Raw genomic sequence first — 18,109 nt, forward strand, 5'->3', positions numbered from 1 at the left:
CTTTTAAAGGGATATTTGGGCTCTTTGTGAGATATAACCATCATTAATATATTTCATGAACTTTGTATGGGCTTCAAGGACATAACCATGCTTAATAGATGAAAAATATGTATTTTGTTCCTAAATAAATATGGTGGGGTTGATAGATCATTAGTGAGATATTTCACCGCATAACATGCCCTTTAGATAGAATATTTGACCTCTAAAATGGATAGGGGTGCCATTAGAAGGCTTTCTAATCAAGGCGTAGATCCTAAGGAGTTTAGGAGGGTCATGATAGAAAAGAGAATATGTTTAGATATGAATGAAGTGTTCATGGATCATGAACCATGAGTGAGTCCTTAAAATACCACATGGGTATTCTATAGGGGATAGTTGGTGTCTTATTTAGATATGGGAACCACTTAGATATTTTATACACTATGTGTGAGCTTAAAGTTTTAACCATGGTAAGAGGAGCAAATAAAGGGCCTTAGGAAATATATATTATTTTTCTAGGGATGGTCTATGCATGTCACCTTAAATAATTGAAAATGTCCTCTAAAAGGCATATTTACCCTTTGAGTTGTGTATGGGCATCAATAAGAGGTTTTACATGATGAGGATGGATTTTCTCCTCTTGACCATCGTTGAGGTAGGAAAAAGGAACCTTAGGAAAAAAATGGATCTTTTAAGGGTCATGGAATAAAAGTGTCATTGAACAATACATGCATAATTTAGGAGATATCGTTATTCTAGTGGGATATTAGTACCATTAAGACATTGTTTGCACCTAGGATGGATCTCACACTTTAACTATGGCCATATGGTAACTATTATGAAGTTTAATTAAAAATGCATCATTCTCAAGGAACTTTGAAGTTCAAAAAATAAAACCTTACACCATAATAACAAAATATGATTTTACATCTCATGAGCCATCCATAGGGTCCGAAACCAACAAATAAAGCTTTTAAATGGAAGCTTAAGCACATAAGTGTTAAAGGGATTTCATTATGTGGTTTGGCATAATTGGGATTGCTATGAGGGCCATGTCAATGGTCCAAGGAAGTGCACTAATGTCGTAAGGCATAAAATATTCTTGTAAGGATAATGATCATGCAAAAACCCCCTTGAAAGGGAATGATTTATTTATAATATACATGTCATTATGAAGTTTTATATATTAGAGATGGATCTTATATTTTGGAAATAGACTAAGGATGAAATTGAGAAAATTGGTATAAAACTTCTTTTTATAACTCATGGAGCATGCACATGGTACAAATCCACCAAAAATTCCTCATGAAAGGAATCTTTTTCTTGCAATTTTTATCATGAAATTTCACACTATATTGGTAGATATTATGGCTTTTGGATCAAGCCCAATGATAAAGAAAAACATAACAAGGCTTCATGGAGGATTTTAATATGGAAATATTGATTTTTGCCCTCATGAACCATTCACAAGATCCTAAATAACATTGAAGGCCTTATAAAGAGAATATTTTTCCCATGAGCATAATGTGGATATTATGACAATGTTTTCCACACTATTCATTCATATTAAGGTTTTATTTATGGTCTGAGGATAAATACATGATTTTGTAATATGTTAATGGATGTAAAGGCCCATGACTTGGCTTATTGACACACCTTGTTACCTTTATTCCTTTAAGGGTCACATAGCTTGCAAAGAGGAAGGAACTAATACATGGGCATTGTAAACACATCATATGGTCCACAAGTGTAATATGGATGTAAGTACAAAGTACTATACATCATATTTCAGTCTCAAAGACATGATCAGGTGCAAGAATGGAAATGATGATTTGAGTCAAAAATATGGTTTTTTTTTTTACAACATTACACCATATATAAGGTCTATAATCATCCTGGAAATACTTTGTAGGTGGAAAAAATGTTTCATGAATCTAACATATCTTCCATTAACATTTTATTGTCACTAGAAATGTTCTTAAGTTAACGATTATTGTTATAAATCAATTTAACACTCCTTGCGACTACTTGAGAAGCCTTGTAAAGTTATCTTATGATACTACATATTCCTAATGGAAAACCCTAAAAATATACTAAATGAGTCATCCAATGCTCCTAGTATACTGGCAAAGTGCATTCCAATGCTCCCCACCGACTAGCAATAATTGTTCAATTCCCTTATCCATGAAGAAAAGATAATTGATGGTGTTATGGTTTTCAGAGCTAGGGGATGAGGTTTGAAAATGTTATAATAATGTTCAAAATGAGAATAAGGATGAAAATTACATGTTAAATCAGGCTATAAATTTATATATTCATACCCTCCACCTTCTCAAATATACTATAAAATATGCATCCACTTGAAGCACATAGACAAAGAATGTGAAGTAGCGTTATGCTGCTAGAGCGAGTAGAGGATTCCACCTTGTGATAAGCCTTCCAACAATGAAACTTGACTTTGAATCTAGGTGACTCGAGGAGTATTCTATTAAAGATCTCAAAGGACTTGCATATGATGTAAGTACAATTGTTTAGTATAATTGTTATGTTTTTTGTCATTTCATTCTATGTTATTTCATATGAATGTGTATGTACATTCATGTTCATAAAAAATGTAGATGTATAAGACTAATGTTTGCATAGGGAAATAAAGTTTAGATGTATTGTTTTATCAATATTTACATAATACGTGTGGGGAAAATGATAAGGACTCCTAGATACAACACTAGCCAAGACAAGATAGGATTATCCATTGATGAAATCGTGTGCATCTATAACTACATTCATTCCCATTTTTGCGAGTGTATGTGCCTAGGTCATTAAGGGATGAAAGTTGGATAGTTCCTCTTTGTCACAAATCAATGGGTAGATATGTTGGAAATGCTATTTGGTTAGAGAGATAAAGTCTAGGAAAAAAACATGGCCTAAGAATGAAAATAAATATCTTAAGGCCTAAGAGATAAATTTATGACTTACAAATAATGCATGGGATTTCAAAGGACCACATAGGTTTTCTATGGTGTATTTTTTGGCCGATGAGTATAATATAAATGTTGTTATAAAGTGTTCCACAACACAACAACAATGTTCCAAGGCATTTTTCATGAATTGGGAATATAAGCTTAAGCAGCATTCCCTAAAATATTCCTCTATATAATTAGTGGATGATGTGTACGCCATTAAATCATTTCACATATTCTATAAATTCAAAGTCCATTTTCAACTTATAAGTGGGATATGGGCATTATTACAAGGCTTTGTATATAAATGATGGATTGTAAGGCTTAATGTATGAATTGAAAACTAATTTATAGTCTAAGGAGTTAAAAAATGTTAAACAAACTGAAGAATCAACTTTATTGATTAAGTGGACAACTCACACGTGAGGAGCTCCACTTGGAGACTGCCTCTAATAGAACACTTTACATAAAGTCATCTTACAATAAAAATTTTATATTGTGTTCACACATCTAGGGAAGTTAGAACAACTGCCTAAGAAGTAGGAACTAATTTCTAATCTAAGGCTCTAGTGAACCGAATCTCTCCAGATTTACATATTCTCCATTATCTTCAACACTCCCCTTTAATGGAAAAAAAGGTTCACAAGTATTCCTAAAATTTCCCTAAATAATTCAAACTTGATTCTACCAAGAGGATTAGTAAATATATCAACTACATTATCACATGAATTACAATATTCAACACATATTTACTTTGCCTACACCTTTTCCCTAAAAAAATGAAATTGCATATCTATGTGCTTGGTGTTTTTATGGAACACCGGATTATAAGCAAGTTTGATAGGACATTGATTATCACATTTGATAACCATGGCTTCTGTTTGTTCTTCCGTTGCATCTTGGAGAATTTTTCGTAACCAAACTATTTCACATACTATTGCACACATGGCTTGATATTCTGCTTCTACCCAGGATAAGGCTATAGTATCCTCTGTTGAAATATGGCAACAATAATATTCCAATTTAATTTGTCCTTGAATTAAATTGTGAATTAAAATCGAATTTAGTCTTAACAACTACTTGGAAATAATTAATTAATTTATTTTAAATTAATTAGTTGGAGAAATTCAAGTTAGAAGTATTTCTGAATTCATGCAAGAGTTATCCCTTAAATTAAGGAGATAAGATTGAGATATATTTGAGTTGTAATTAGTTAACTCAGTTTACTAAGTTAAGTCGAGTTAAATTAGTTCCAAACTGTTTGATGAACTAATAGTGAGTTAACAGTCAGTTGATGCACTAATGCACTCAACTAGTGCTACTCCAGCTAATTGAAGACTCCCTCATTAGAAACTCGTACATGTCTATTATGAGAAAGACCTAGTTGACATTAATGTTCAAGGATGGTGTACTATCAGTTGCATGTTTTTTCTCATGGAGAAAACTCATGCATGCAATCAAGGATTCATCCTTGAGGATTGTGTAGTTTTGAAGGCTTGTCGTTACACTTGGTAATAGGCTAATCATCCACAAGGAATAGCGCAAAGAAATAGGAGCTTCGAGGGTAGAGAGGAAGGTTGGAGAGAAGCCAAGATTTCCTATGAGCGTATGTGAGGATTATACTGAGAGCTGGCTAGTTGTGAGAGCTAAGGATTTGTATAATTCCTATGTATTTCCACCATGTATGATAATACAATAGTGTGGGGTTTCTATCTGAGACTTTCCCCAAAATATTTTCATGTGTATTGTGCCATAGATTCTTCTTCTTTTGGTTATATTGTTCAGTTTGATCTTTAAGCTTCCGCAAATTGATAGGAGAAGTAGGTTATAGTATTCTGCTTTGATTTATGTTGCATTATCGGGTTAACCTATCACAGATTTTCTACATGGTATCAGAGCTATGAATGGTATACTAAGAAGAGAATTTGAAGTTTGAAGTTCGGGGTTGCAGGTGAAAATCAAATTTATATCATACTTCAAGGTTGGAAAATGGCGTTCTATGGCTTGAGACTCGAGTATGCCTTGGAAGGTAGCTTGAATTATGTAGCATGGAAAGATAGAATGGAGGCTGTATTAGAAGACAATGGATTGAAGGAATTCATTGATCAAGAAATCCCAAAGCCAGCTTCAACTAATGCACAAGAGTTAGTTGAGTGGAAGAAGTGTTTGGCGAAGGCGAGATGGATCATCCTTGACGGAGTTCGAGACCATATTGTCTCGAGTCTCCATGGGAAGGATACTCCATTTTCAATGTGGAAGACATTGACGGACATCTACCAAAACAGTAGTGACCAGAGGAAATTCACGCTCAAGGATAAGCTTTGAAGAATCAAGATGGAGAAGTGAGATACTATTTCCACATATCTAAACAAGCTCACGACCTATAGAGATGAGCTTGGCAGTATGGGAATAACTACTACCGATGATGATATCGTAAGCCTCGCTCTCCTTGGCCTTCCAAAGAGTTGGAATAGCTACCAGGACTCTATGAATGGAAGGGATAAATTGTCGAACTGGGAACGACTGTGGTCAGATATTTTGCAGGAGGAGATAAGGAGGAGCACACAAGATGGTTCTTCATCCAATACTGGTGATGAAGAAAATTTGGCCTTAGCAAGGCAAGGAAAGGGAAGGGGAAGGCTTCCCATTTCAAATCGAATTCTTCTCATGGAGGGAAGAAGGGTGACATGTGTAAAGTAATATGCTTTAATTGTCACAAGATGGGACATTAATGACTAATTTCCCATCGAAGAGGTCCAAGAAGGGACCCTCAGAAGGATCGGAAGGTGAGGCATTAGCCTCTCAGTTCGAAATGGACTTTACCCTCATCGCATGCATGGTGTCATCGATGATGGGTTGTTTCTAGTTTCTTGTCAGTGGAGCCTCATTTCAAATGACCAGTTATAAAAATTTATTCAGTGCCTTGGAGGAGAAAGAGCTCAAGATGAATATAGAGATGGGAGACGATGGAAGGTATAGTGTTTTAGGAGTGGGCACAGTTGCTTTTCAGAGGGAGCATGGAGCTCCTCTCACCTTGACAGATGTGATATATGTGTCTGGACTGAAGAAGAACTTGGTATCAGTCGCAATGTTGGAGGAAAAAGGCTACAATGTTGTCTTCAGTAAAGGAAAGGTGTTCCTAAGACACATAGCCATGGGTCAAATGAAGAGGATAGGGATTCGAGTGAAGAATCTCTATAAACTAGAGGTAGATGATTGTGCAACATTGAGTATGAAAGCATAATTGCTGCAAAGCCAAGGCATTGGTTAGTTGTGGCACAGGAGGTTGGGCCATTTGCATCATGGGGCTTTGAAGATAATGCAGCAGATATCTATAGGACTTCCCAAAGGTAAACTTCAGCAAGTTGACACATGCAAAGGTTGTACCTTGGGAAAGTACACCAAGTCTTCCTTTCATGATCGAGACAGTCAAGTAGAGCCTATCTTAGAATGAGTTCATACCGATTTGTGTGGACCATTCTCGATGGAATCTACAACGAGGAAAATGTATTATGTGATTTTCATTGATGAATATTCTTGTAAATGTTGGATTTATTTCATGCAGAAGAAGGACCAAAATTTTACAAAGTTTTGTGAGTTCAAAGCTTTGGTCGAGAAAGTGTTAGAGAAGAAGATCAAGGCCTTGAGAAGTGAAAATGGTGGAGAATATGTCTCTCAAGAGGTTAAGGACTTCTGTGCAGCGAAAGGAATTAAACAAGAGTTGACGGCACCTCATAACCCACAACAAAATGGGGTGGCTGAGAGGAAGAACATAATTCTTTTAGGGGTAGCATGGGCAGTGATGTATGACCAAGGCCTACCACTTCACTTGTGGGCTGGGGCATGCAACATAGTGGTATAATTGCAGAATAGAAGCCCACATCACATACTTGGGATGAAGACACCAGAGGAAGCTTTCTCCAGTAAGAGACAAGATGTGGGTCACTTCAAGATCTTTGCCTCGTTCATATATTTTCATGCGACAAAGGATGCATGGAAGAAGCTTGAGTCGATAGTAGAGTTGGGGACATTTGTGGGGTACATTGATACACCTCACAAATATCAGGTGTAGTTGTGTACCAGTCGGAGGATAGTTGTTCGCAGATATCTCAAGTTTGATGAGCAAAAGGCCATGCAAGTTTCCCTTGAGAGGGAGCTCCAACTACAAGATTTGGAGGAACTATTGGTTCCTAAGGAGGAGGAGACTTAGACAGATGCAGAGCAGCCATGTGCAGAGGTTCTAGGAGTGGAGACATCCACTCAAGTAGAGTCTTCCAGAGATGGACGAAAGTGCATAATAGAAGCTAACCGATTTTTGGAGGATGCAAGAGAGAATGTGGAAGAAGCATCTTGTCAGCATAGACAAAGGAGGTCACCTGAGAGGTACACTAGATGCATGGTCCTTGCTAGGGAATGTGTTGAGACTGAGCCATCTTCCTTTGAGAAAGCAGTGCAATATCCGATTTGGGTTGATACTATGGTGGAGGAGTATGACTCCATAGTTTGTAACAATGTTCAGGGCGTGGTTCTAATACGAGAGAATAGGTCAGTTGTGAGTTCCCTTTGGATTTACAAGGTAAAGCAAGCTGCTAATGGTAGTGTGGAGAAGCATAAGGCAATATTTGTTGCCTGTGGATTTTCATAGGTCGAGGGGATTGACTATGATGAGACTTTTGCTCCTATCGCAAGGTACTCATCTATCATATTTATGTTGGCACTATCAGCATAGATGGGTTGGAAGGTCCATTAGATGGATGTGAAGATTGCATTCCTCAATGGCTAGATTGAGGAAGTGGTGTACATAGAGCAGCCGAAAGGTTTTGAGACCTTCGATCATGAGTCACATGTGTGCCGACTCAAGAGAGAGTTGTACAGGCTGAAGCAAGCACCTCATGCTTGGTACACCAGGATAGACAACTACTTCACTAGGTTGGGCTTCACAAATAGTGAAGCAGATGCGAACCTATACCACATCGTGGTGAAAGGTAAGCTTTGGATCATCATACTTTATGTTGATGATCTCATATTGATTGTTGATGATCTATTGATTGTGTCTTGCAAGGAGGACCTTGAAAGAGAATTTGAGATGAAAGACATGGGTCTAATGCATTACTTACTTGGCATGGAAGTGTGGTAGAAGGATGGGGAATTGTTTGTGTCTCAGGGCAAGTATGCCAACAAGATACTCAGGAGATTCCACATGGAGAAGTGCAAGCCTATGCAGACTCCTTTAGCAGGTAACTGGAGTAAGGAGGTTGCTACTTTAAGAGAAGTGGTAGAGGCTACTCTGTATAGGCAGCTTGTGGGGTTCACTGATGTACTTAATGAACACTCAACCAAATTTGTGCTATGTGGTGAACCAGCTGAGTCAAGCGATGGTTCGGCCCACCAAGATGTTTTGGAAGGCAGAAAATCATGTATTGAGATACCTCAAAGGCACATCTCAGTATGGATTATGGTAGAGACAAACAAAGAGAGTGAAGATATAGGGCTTCACTGATGCAGATTTGGCAGGGAGTCCATCAGATCAAAAGAGCAAACCAAGAGGGATTTTCTACCTTGGGTCTGCAGTAGTTTCTTGTTACAACAGGAAACAAAGGTTAGTTGCACTCCGCTCGATAGAGGTATAATACATGGCTGCAAGTCAGGCGGCATGTGAGGCCATCTGGATGCGGAAAATCCTAGTTTGTTTTTTGATCAGAGGATGGATCCAACTGTGATCTATTGTGATAATAAGAGTTGTATCAAATTCTGCGAGAATCCAATATTTCATGATAGGTCCAAACACATTGACATCCGGTATCATCATCTCAAAGACTATGTATCGAGGAGGATCATGTTGTTGCAGTATATTTCAACAGAGGAGAAAGATGTTGATATTTTGACAAAGGCCTTGTCAAAGTGTAAATTCGAGTTCCATAGGGATAGGATCAGGGTGGCAGATAATCCCTTTCTTGTTGAGAGGGAGTGTTGAAATATGGCAACAAGAATATTCCAATTTAATTTGTCCCTGAATTAAGTTGTGAATTAAAATCAAATTTAGTCTTAACAGTTACTTGGAAATAATTATCTAATTTATTTTTATTTAATTAGTTTGAGAAATTCAAGTTAGAAGTATTTATGAAGTCATGCAAGATTTATCCCTTAAATTAAAAGGGATAAGATTGAGTTATATTTGAGTTGTAATTAGTTAACTCAGTTTACTGAGTTAATTCTAGTCAAATTAGTTCCAAACTGTTTGAAGAACTAATAGTGAGTTAACAGTCAGTTGATGAATTAATGCACTCAACTACTGCTACTCCAGTTAATTGAAGATTCCCTCATCAAAAGCTCATTCATGTCTATTCTGAGAAAGACCCAGTTGAGATTAATGTTCAAAGATAGTGTACTATTAGTTGCGTGTGTTTTCTCAGGGAGAAAACTCATGCGTGCAATCAAGGATTCATCCTTGAGGATTGCGTAGCTTTCAAGGCCTATTTTTCCACTTGGTAATAGGCTAATCATCCACAAGGAACATTGCAAAGAAATAGGAGCTTGGAGGAAAGAGAGGAAGGCTGGAGAGAAGCCAAGATTGCCTATGAGCATCTGTGAGGATTGTACTGAGAGCTTGTTAAATTATGGTATGTTCTATGCTTATAACAGTTTACTTCTTTTTCTTATTATATTCCACCGATTAGAAATCACATGTACATAAAGTAAAGTGCAGATAGAACATTAAACGCTCGACAGAAAACAAGCCAAGACAAGAGACACAAGATGTGGCGGCTAGCCAGGGACAAACCCCACAATGTGTGGGGAAACCCTTTGATCAAATCTTCTTTTATCTTCAATAATTCAGCAGAGAGAAATAGTATAATAAATCTGATTCATATCAGCAGTATCAAACCCTAGATTAGTAGCATCAGCATTAGCGGCTTCATTATCAAACTAGGGCAGACCATATCTCACAAACTGACAGTCGGATTGACTTCATTCCACCACCAAAAGTTTCGGCTTCCAGACGAGGTTTAGATGAACCTACAGCGCATTTGAGATGAGGAGATCTTCTAGGCCACGCAAGTCAATCTTTACTTCTACAGTTGCAACTTCAGTTTCAGCAGTTTCTGGCTTCAAACTAGGGCAGTCGATATCTTGCAAACCGTTCGTCGGATTGACTTCATTCCACCACCAAAATTTGCGGCTTTCAAAGGAGGTTCAGATGAACCTACAGCGTAGTTCCAAAGAGGAGATCTTCTAGGCCACGCAAGTCAATCTTTACTTCTGCAGTTGCAGCTTCAAATTCAACAGCTTTCGGCATCACATGTGTGAGAGAGAGAGACCCATTTCAGGGCAGTAGAGAAGAGACTCATATCTGCGCAGTAGAGAGAGAGAGAGATGTGATGAGATGAGTGAGTCCAAATGATGAAAATTCCTCTTATATTTATACACAACGTTGGTGGGTGAATAGATGTGACTGTTGGGCTTCTGAGCCTACATGAGTTGTAGGTCGGCTTGATAATAATTCCGTAATCAAAATAAATTCATATCTCCATGAATACTTATCGGAATTGGATGATCTTTATATCAATCCTACACCTCTCGATGAGAGGAATCTAATAAAAATATTATTTGCCATGAATAAGATGACCCATATGAAGTTTTGCCCTGGTTGCCAATTTTAACACTCCCTCTCAACCATGGAGAACTTCATCTGCAATCTGTCTATCGATCGTTACTATTCATCCATCAAATGCACTGCCTTGTACATCCTGACCCTTGCCCTGCTCTGCTCTATTTTGCCTATTCTGCTTTGTCTTGATCTGCCCTGCACTGATATGTACTGTTTTTCTCTGTTCTGCTCTGCTCTTGCATTGTTCTGTTCTGCTCTGCTTTCGTCCGAATTATAAAGAAGAAGAAATGATCGACGATGTGCCATACTGACTCAAAGTCAGTCTCAGAGTATGTACCACTAGTCCGAGACCAATCTCAACCAACCCGAAGTCAGTGTCATAGTGAGTACAACTCCACTCGTCCTAGACCAATATCATCCTCCACTGACTCAAAGTCAGTCTCAGAGTATGTACCACTGATCCCAAACTAGTCTCAACCGACCCGAAGTCAGTGTCATAGTATGGTACAACTCCTACCACTGGTCCCAGACCAGTATCATTGATCCCAGATCAATGGAGGTCATCCTAGCGTAGGGAGTACGATAGTTACAACGATGCGTCCATTGGTACTACTCTGGTCCCTAACTTCATTTCCCTTCTCATTGATCAGATGAGAGCTACTTCCCATGAGTCCCAGACTGCATGGGTAGGATGCCTCGACAGGAGAACTAATCAATCCTGTCCTCACATGAGAACACATCAATCCTGCTACAATTGCCATGGAGAACACATCAATCCAGGCCTCACAAGAGAACACATCAATCCTGCTACAATTGCCATGGAGAACACATCAATCCAGGCCTCACAAGAGAACACATCAATCCTGCTACAATTGCCATGGAGAACACATCAATCCAGGCTGCCATGGAGAACACATCAATCCAGGCCTCACAGGAGAACACATCAATCCTGCTATAATGTTGCCACGGGGTGTACATGTATACCACCAGGGAATAGTGAATAATCCTGTGGTCATATGTTGCTCCAAGAAGCACCCCGCACCCCCCTGGAGCTCTCAGAGCTCAATGCATCATACATGACCCTCATTGGAGGGTCTTTGAACAACTCCAAGCTGTTCACGGAAAGTCAGAAATTTTACTTTCCCAAGGGGTTTTGTCAGAATGTCAGCGACCTGTTCATTTGTACCGATATGATGGAGCCTTATAGCTCCCCGTTGCACCATATCTTGAATATAATGGTATCTGATATCAATATGCTTGGAGCGATCATGGAATACGGGATTCTCTGACAAACAAATCCCACTTTGGTTGTCACAAAGGATCACAGTGGTATCCAATGTGAATCCAAACAACTCACTGAAGAGCTTTCGCAACCAAACTGCCTCACAAGAAGCCATGCTAGCAGCAATATACTCTACTTCAGTGGTGCTCAAAGCCACCGACTTTTGTTTCCTACTCATCCAGGATATCGAAGCAGATCCCAAGGAGAAACAACACCCAGAAGTGCTCTTATGGTCCACCACACTACCTACCCAATCAACATCAGTATATCCAAGTAGTCTCACATCTCCGGCAGTGTATCTTAATCCATGAGAGATTGTGTCCTGAAGACATCTCAGAAGATTCCTGGCATCAATCCAGTGAGGCTCAACCAAATATGAGCTCACAATGCTAACTACAAAACATATGTTCGGACAGAGGTTCACCAAGAACATCAATGCGAATGAGCTTTTGAAACTCAGAGGCATTTCCCAATTCTGGTCCAACATCACTACCATATAACTTCTAAAAGTTAAGATCCTCGAGGTAGTCACAGGCTTGCAGTCCATCATACCGAATCTTTCCAATATATTTACCACATATTTTCCTTGGGATAGGAAAATTTCCCTTAGCTTCTGCCACACTTCAAGTCCTTGGTCCTTCATTTCAAATTCAGAAGCCATCTCCCTCTTACATTTGTGAATGAGAGGGTTTGCACCTATTAGAAAGAGGTCATCCACATACAACACCAGTATGAGAGGCTTGTCATCTTCAACCTTAAAGTAAAGGTTAGGATCAGCTTCACTCCTAGTGAATCCCAGCTTCATCAAGTAGCTATCGAACCTCTCATACCATGCTCGGGGTGCTAGCTTCAGCACATAGAGAGCTTTCTTCAACCTGCATACATGAGATTTTCGATCATAAATCTCAAATCCTTCGGGTTGCTCCACGTAGACCTCTTCTTTGATGGAGCCATGCAAGAACGCAGTCTTGACATCCATCTGATGTAGGTTCCATCCTTGTGAAGTGGCAAGGGCTATGATCGAGCAGATGGTCGTATATCTGGCAACAGGTGCAAATATCTCATCATAGTCTATACCTTCCTTTTGGGAGAAACCTCGAGCAACAAAACGAGCCTTATACTTTTCCGTGCTTCCATCTGCTGCATGCTTTATCTTGTAAAGCCATTTGGAAGTAACAACAGTCTTGTCCTGGGGTCTGGGAACTACCTCCCAAACATCATTCTTTATGATAGACTCATATTCTTCGGTCATAGCATCCTTCCATACTTGATGCTTGACGGCATCTGAGAATGACGAAGGCTCATTTTGTATGATCGTGCTCATGATGGTCAGGTATCCTTGATACCTATTAAGTTTCTTACTTTGATGGAAGGTTCCTTAGGGTGCACCATGTCCTTCAGCATCATCAAGTAACCCCTTAAGCCATGAAGGCCTCTTCCTAGAAGAGGAAGGCTAAGTGGAGGATCAATCAGATCCAAGGGTTCTTCTACATCAGGCATTTATTCATCATCCTTTTCTTTCGGTTCCCTGGTGTCGGCTTCTTGAGAGCTCCTCAAAGTCGGAAGATTGATCATCTTGCTGAGAGCCATATCTTCGTCAAAGGTAACATCATGACTAATTATGACTTCCCTTTGACTGGTGGTGAACATTTCTTCAGGAGTTTAGCAACCCAATGCTTGATGAGGGCATCGATTTTGTACATATACGGTGGTGATTGTAGTTTCAGCCCATAGAAACTTTGGAAGTCTTTGATCATGTAGCATGGCCCGGAAAACTTCCATCATCGTGTGGTTCTTCCTTCCCACCACACCATTCTGCTCAGGAGTATGTGGTGTAGTAGTCTCCCTCTTAATGCCAACCTCAAGTATGCCTGAGTAAACCAATTTTAATATATCAGAGGTCTTGCTTTGGCTTGAGGGGAATGGTCCCCTTTTGAGCTTTCCTTTGGCACATCCCGGACATACACATTCTTTCTCTACTTGGAATTCGGGCATCCCTGTTACCATTTGTCTTACATCGGGTAGAGCTTTGTAATGAAGGTGCGAAAACCTCTAATGCCAAAGTTCGAACTGAAGAGATGTGTCATAAGACATGACACCTAGCGGACTTCCATCGACCTGATATAATGAATCAACACTAAACCCAAGAGTAAAGGCATCTTTAACATTATTTTTCCATATACATACCTTGCCATTGATGAAGGTTACCTTGTAGCCTTTGTCTTCCATTGCCAAGATGGACACTAGGTTCCTTTTGAGGTCAGGTGCATCCTAGAATTTATAGCCTTCTTGAATGCTTGTCCTCTTCCTTGATTCCCAGCTCTCTTCTTACCTTTGCTGTTGAATTTTCATTCCTTTGATTGTCGTCAGAGGGATTTCGAGTTGCACCACTGCATACTGTACCATGCTTCTCTAATCATGATTATCATCATGCTACCCATGTCCATGATTTTATCCATCATAATGATGCTCAAACTAGTGTGCATCATCATCATGCTATCCTATATGTCCATGATCTCATGTTTCCCTTTATGTCCATGATCTCATTCATCATGATGCTCATGATCTCATACATAGTGAGTTGCTTTATCGCAAATGTAACATCATCATTTTCTTCTAGCCTTAGGTCTAGCCTTTCCTTTTGATTTAGTCCCGGAATTATTTCTTTTCTTTGCATGAGAAGAAAAGGCAGCAGGAGGACCTTTAGCCATGGGCTTTTCTTGCACTTCTTCCCTTGTTTCTTCTTGAATGCATCTAGCCATTAATTCCTCAAAACTAGGAATTACATTATAGTTCAAAAGAGTAGTCCTGAGCACATACCATTCAAATGGCAATCCTCCAAGAGTTGTGAGTGCCATTTCTCTGTCAGTAATAGTTTCCCCAATAGATAGGAGATCGTTCTTTATCTCGGTGATTCTTAAGAAGTATTCTTGCAAACTTTCATCTTTACCCTTCTTGATTTCCCTCAGCTTATTTCTAAGAAACAAAACTTGATTTGCATCATTAACTTTAAATAAACTCACCAGTCTATCATAGATTTCCTTGGAGGTGTCCAGTTCAGAGATGTAGGCCACCAAGTGCTTGTCGATAGAGTCCCAGATGATCTATTGTTTTGACTTCTCCATTTTTTCATTTGTTCCAGGCAGCAGCGGATGCATTTGATGGAGGCTCAACAATATTGCCTCTTACATGGTTCAGCACTCCTTGATCTTCAAGGGTTAGATCGATAGACATCTTCCATCCGTGATAGTCAACTTTCTCACGGAGCTTGTCTTTGGCAAGAAAGAGTGTTGAGGACCCCATAGTTCTTTTAGGATAGCCTTTCCAATCTTCTCTTCAATGATTGCTCTTGCTCTTGCTTGGGCTTTGTCTTCACCTCAGCTCTGATACCATGTTAAATTATGGTATGTTCTATGCTTATAACAGTTTACTTCTTTTTCTTATTATATTCCATCGATTAGCAATCACATGTACATAAAGTAAAGTGCAGATAGAACATTAAACGATCGACAGAAAACAAGCCAAGACAAGAGACACAAGATGTGGCGGCTAGCCAGGGACAAACCCCACAACGTGTGGGGAAACCCTTTGATCAAATCTTCTTTTGTATTCAATAATTCAGCAGAGAGAAATAGTACAATAAATCTGATTCATATCAGCAGTAGCAAACCCTAGATCAGTAGCATCAGCATTAGCGGCTTCATTATCAAACTAGGGCAGACCATATCTCACAAACCGACAGTTGGATTGACTTCATTCCACCACCAAAAGTTTCGGCTTCCAGAGGAGGTTCAGATGAACCTACAATGTAGATGAGGAGATCTTCTAGGCCACGCAAGTCAATCTTTACTTCTGCAGTTGCAGCTTCAGTTTCAACAGTTTCTGGCTTCAAACTAGGGCAGTCGATATCTTGCAAACCATTCGTCAGATTGACTTCATTCCACCACCAAAAGTTGCAGCTTTCAAAGGAGGTTCAGATGAACCTAAAGCGTTGTTCCAAAGAGGAGATCTTCTAGGCCACGCAAGTCAATCTTTACTTCTGCAGTTGCAGCTTCAAATTCAACAGCTTCCGGCATCACATGTGTGAGAGAGAGAGACCCATTTCAGCGCAGTAGAGAAGAGACTCATATCTGCGCAGTAGAGAGAGAGAGATGTGATGAGATGAGTGAGTCCAAATGAGGAAAATTCCTCTTATATTTATACACAATGTTGGTGGGTGAATAGATGCGACTGTTGGGCTTCTGAGCCTACATGAGTTGTAGGTCGGCTTGATAATAATTCCATAATCAAAATAAATTCATATCTCCATGAATACTTATCGGAATTGGATGATATTTATATCAATCCTACACCTCTCGACAAGAGGAATCTAATAAAAATATTATTAGCCATGAATAAGATGACCCATATGAAGTTTTTCCCTGGTTGCCAATTTTAACAGAGCTGGCTAGCTATGAGAGCTAAGGCTTTGTATAATTCCTATGTATTTCCACCATGTATGATAATACAACAGTGTGGGGTTTTTATCTGAGACTTTCCCCAAATTATTTTCATGTGTATTATGCCATTGATTATTCTTCTTCTATTTATATTATTCAGCACGATCTTTAAACCTCCACAAATTGATAGTAGAAGTAGGTTATAGTATTCTGCTTTGATTTATATTGCATTATCAAGTTAACTTATCATAGATTTTCTACATGATGCTTTTTAATGCACCATGAAATGACCCTGGATCCAATGTTGAAGGTGTATCTTGTAATGGATCTTTGATCGTCCAAGTTTCCTTCCCAATCAGAGTTTGTAGATCCTTCCAGTCTAATATCAAATGAATCAGAATATAAAATGCCAAAATATAAGGTTCCTTGTAGATACCTTAGCACTCATTTTGTTGCAACCCAATGGTTCTCATGAGGTTGAAACATATATTGACTCAATACACTAACTTCATAAGCTAGATCAAGATTAGTTGTAGTAAAAAAGATAAAACTCCCAATGAGATTTTTGTACAACGTTGTGTCTGCCACTTTCAAACCATCATTAACCTCTAATATGTTTGTTAGGTCCCTATAATACTAGTGATTCCCCCATTACTATTGTCATTGTAGCCATTATTATTATTATTGTGCCCCTATTATACCCATATTGTTATTAGTGTGCCCAACAGAAACCCACTATTGTTATTGTTGTGCCCTTATGTTATTACTGTTATGTCGGCTTGATTATATTGTGACCCATTAGACTCCTATATATAGAAGGGAGGTTTAGTCATTTATATCGTCCAAGAATTGTCCATTTGTGTAATGTAAAGGAGGTTTCTCTCTCGAAAAGGCTGTATTCTAAGGTGTTGATCTATCTTTTCTATCTTTTTGTGAGCTAGTTTCATAATATTTTGTATCAGAGCTTTGGATTCTAGGGTTCCGCTGCTCCAAACAGGTCATCATGGAATTTTCACTATAATTTTTTCTTTTCAATGTTTCAGAAGCTAAAATTAAAACCCATTTGAGACAAAATCGTTCTGAACTTTGGGTCCCAATTTAAGAGCTTGTCTTGCTATATTTGCGGAGATATGATATGAGGAATTTAGGGTTTTTGCAGACTCCCGAATTACATTCCAAACAGATGACCTGGGGAACATCGTCGTGACTTTTGTTCTGAGCATCAAATTAAAATTTTGTAACAATTTTTAGAAAGATGACGGCCTATTGTTTTCTATATATTAGTTTCAGGCACTAACGTCGAAATAGTAACATGTGGAACTTCGTACAACTTCGCTCTACTGAACTAGTCTATAATCAGGTCGCCGTGGGAGATTTGGCATAACTCTTCTGTGGAGAATCCAATATTGATCAAACTTGTGGGGTTAGAAAGAGCCCCCAAAGGGCTACTGTAGGATTAGATTTCAGATATTCAAGATCCGTAGTTACAAAGATACAATAGATTCAATCTCGAGCACTTACAAAGTGAAAAAAAGGTGTGTATTTTTTTTTTCTAATTTTTCATAAGATTAGTTTGAAAAAATAGTTTGAAGGAATTCAAAGGAATAGTGAAGAATTATTAGCATTAATTGATGTCTCGAAGAAATAAAATGGAAACACCTATTAAGAAACTTGAAAGATCTAGCATGACTCGTGAAGAAGAGGAAGAAATACAACATGATATATCAAAATTACAAGACCAAGTACAACAAATTTCGCTCTCACAAAAGGTATTTGAAGCCAAGATGAATCGTGTGGAAGCTAAGATGGATGGTGTAGAAGCTAAGATGAATGGCATGGA

The sequence above is a fragment of the Pinus tabuliformis genome, chromosome 6 (assembly GCF_031772625.1).
Source record: "Pinus tabuliformis cultivar Carrire ecotype Pingquan chromosome 6, CPIR1, whole genome shotgun sequence".
Lineage (NCBI taxonomy): Eukaryota > Viridiplantae > Streptophyta > Pinopsida > Pinales > Pinaceae > Pinus > Pinus tabuliformis.